Source organism: Schistocerca serialis, chromosome 3 (assembly GCF_023864345.2).
Source record: "Schistocerca serialis cubense isolate TAMUIC-IGC-003099 chromosome 3, iqSchSeri2.2, whole genome shotgun sequence".
Classification (NCBI taxonomy): Eukaryota; Metazoa; Arthropoda; class Insecta; order Orthoptera; family Acrididae; genus Schistocerca; species Schistocerca serialis.
Genome location: NC_064640.1, coordinates 701,571,514 through 701,574,965, shown reverse-complemented (window position 1 = coordinate 701,574,965; position 3,452 = coordinate 701,571,514).

Genomic DNA, 3,452 nt, shown 5'->3' with positions numbered 1-3,452 from the left:
GGGATTTGCATCATCGTCGGCTCTCAGCTGTCTCTCCGATCGCAGCGACGCCAGCGGCAGACAGAGCAAATAAAGCGAAGGCGACACGGGCGCGGTACAAAGTAGAGCCATTCAGTTAATTGCCTGGGCGAAACTTAATAGCAGCGGCCCGCCAGCCGCCGGGGTAATCCGATGCGGCTGCGCGCTGCCGCCACGACGCCGAAGGCGCCACTGCCGCCTGTCCGCAAAAAACCAGAAACGATTTAAAACTGAAAATCCCTCGTCTCATTTTTACGCAGAATGGCGTCTCGAGGTATATTAAAAGAAGGGAAAAGACTTCGTTGTATTTTACGAAGTCGTTATAAAATTTATGTAACCAGGGTGATTAGCTCGTGCGATGTTATTCATCAAGATTGTTGTTTCATTTCATCAGTGACGTGATTAACGAGTTTCAGAACCTTATTTATATATGCTGGCAATCTCATCAGTTATTTCAATAGTAGTTTTGAACGTTATTTCACGTCGTCAAGAGGTCTTATTTCTGTTGTACTGCATCTCACACGTATCCCACAAGCCACTCTACGATACGTGCCGCAGATTACTCTGTACCACTGCTTGTCTTTTACTTAATTGCTCCACTTACATCTGTACTATCCTTATTCTCCTTTATATTGTCCGTACGGTCCTTACGAGAGGCGGTAGAATTGTTCTGCAGTCTGTCGCAAATGCTGGTTCTCGAAACTTCAATAGTCTCTTCTTCTTTTCGTCAGCTTTTACCCTACCTAGCTACGGGATCCGAAGTACTGAATTTGTCGAAGAAGTACTTTACTTTTCCGCCGGATGCTCTTACTGTTGCCGCAGTCGTCAATCACCCGCGGGAGTGTAGTCGTATGCACCACCTGTCTGATTTGTGTTGTCTTTGTTCTGTATGTGATCGTAATGTAACGGTTTGCATATCGTATTTTATAAGACGGAAAGTGATGACCAGCTCTGCATTTGCTTGAATGAGCGGGGGAAATAGTCTAAAATCCCAACTCACTTTGTTCGGTGCATCACCCACCTGCGCGGTTTAGATCCGACTGTGACAAAACTGTCTATCTCGCAAATTTGTGTGCTTCGCGTTACGGTAATTGAGTAGGTGAACTTACTTAAGAGCTTAGACGTATCAAACGCTTTCCGTTTTGACCTAAAACAGCATCAGTGGTCTATAATAAAACATATTTAATTTATAGTTTGCTTTCTAGATCTAAAAACAGTTCGTTAAAAAAATTTTAAATTGTAATTTTACATACGGTATTTGATGTCTGAGTGACACAGAAATGTTACAAAAGGCTAGGACGATACTGATATGAGAGCACTGACGGAAGATTTAAAAATTACGAAGAACCGGAAAGCCTTTGGTTTAGTTGGTACTAATATGGAACTGTGGAAATGTGGTAGGCTATTCCTGCATCTAACGCTTCTTCACATCTTTCATCAGTGCTGGAGAAATAAGAAGCTACCAAAAGACTGGATAAGAGCAGAAGTAACTACCGTTCTTGAAAAGGGAGATATAGATAAAAGTAAAAATAACTGTCTTGTGACTGGGGTCCCCCTTCGGGTAGACCGTTCGCCGGGTGCAAGACTTTCGCTTTGACGCCACTTTGGCGACTTGCTCGTCGATGGCGATGAAATGATGATGATTAGGACATCACAACACCCAGTCCCTGAGCGGAGAAAATCTCCGACCCAGCCGGGAATCGAACCCGGGCCCATAGGATTGACGTTCTGGCGCGCTGACCACTTTTTTCTTAAAATCTCATGTTGTTCATTTTGTTCGTTGCATCTGCTCAGGGCAAACGTCGTAAGACATCCGTTTAAGTTCGTTGTTGAACAGTTAATTACAGAGGGCAGCTAACCCTCTGACCGAACACGCTGAGCTACCGTACCGGCACCACTCAGTTACCGGGGGCGGACTAGATAAATGTAGAAACAATAGAACTGTAAGCTCATGGATTCAGCCTATAAATTATATGCCGAAATACTGAATGCAAGAGTAAAAAACAGCGTGGAAAAACTAGTATCTGAAGAAGAGGAGATTAACTTCCCGTCGACAACGAGGTCATTACAGATGGAGCACAAGCTGGAATTAGGGAAGGATGGGGAAGGAAATCGGCCGTGCCCTTTGTCGAATGAACCATCCCGCCATTTGCCTCCAACGATTTAGGGAAATCTCGGAAAACCTGTATCAGGATGGCCGGACCCGGGTTCAAACCGCTGTACTCCAGTGTACAAACCACTGCGCCACCCCGCTCGGCCTAGTATCTGAAGAACAATTAGGTTTCAGACAGGGGCGATCAACAATTCGCGTTATTTCTAGACTACAAGAAGTTATAGAAAAGAAACCAGAATTCAATAGGGAAACCTAGGGCCTTTATAGATTCTGAAGAAGCATGTGACAATGTGAAACACGATATAGAAAGCAAAGACAGAACGGGATTATCCACCTCACCTCATAAATTCTATAGATAGTCTATACACAAACACCGTAACAGTTATAGATATGGGAAATACAGCCTCAAAGCTACTGAACAAAAACAAAGACGAACTATACGGATGCTGTATTTTTCCGACATTCTTCAATATAACGGGTATCTGTCCCAAGAGTCGTCAGACACAATTTCTCTGGTGTTTCCGCAGATATTTGCAATATCGCTTTTGCATTGTGTAACTGGAGTCAGCCCAAACAATTACTGATTGTCACGTCTTTCATGCGACACTCTGTATAACAGAAAGAGTCGGTTTGTTTCCCGTTACAAACAAAATAATTTTACATCGCAATTTTACTTGTCCATTTGATAAAGAGCTCCAAAATTCGTCTACTCCGATATTCGTTTTGTTGATATGTTTCAACAGGGACAGTAAAACAAGAATAGATAGCAGTCCAGCAGCGACTCAGTACCGCTGCCTGCTTGAGGGTAGCAGTCAATGAGGGCCAGTGCAGTGCTGTCGCTGCTCGAATACTCACTATTCTTCGAGTTTTACTGCCCCTGTTAATACATATCGATAACACAAATAAGGCATTAGATTAATTGGGACCGGTCTATCGAATGGCCGCGTAAAATTTCATTTTTAAAAATCATTTTGTTTGTGATGGAGAAGAATCCGTCGATTCCCTTCGACACTGGACGTCGCATGTAAGAACGTGATGAGCACTATTTATTTGCGCTGCAGCGCAAACTCTAAACTGCAAATATCTGTTGGAAGACCATAGAAAATTTGCCAGACGAATCTTAGGAGAGACACCCTTTATACGTAGATGAAGTGATTAGTAAATGGAAAATATTGAATAAAAAAAGGAATGTGTTCAGATCGTGACACTAGACTAAAGCTAACTTTATATGCAGATGACTTGACTCTAATTGCAGAGAATGTAGGTGCTATAGATTGTGGCAGATACCTTCAGATTACAACCTAACATTGTATCCAAAACG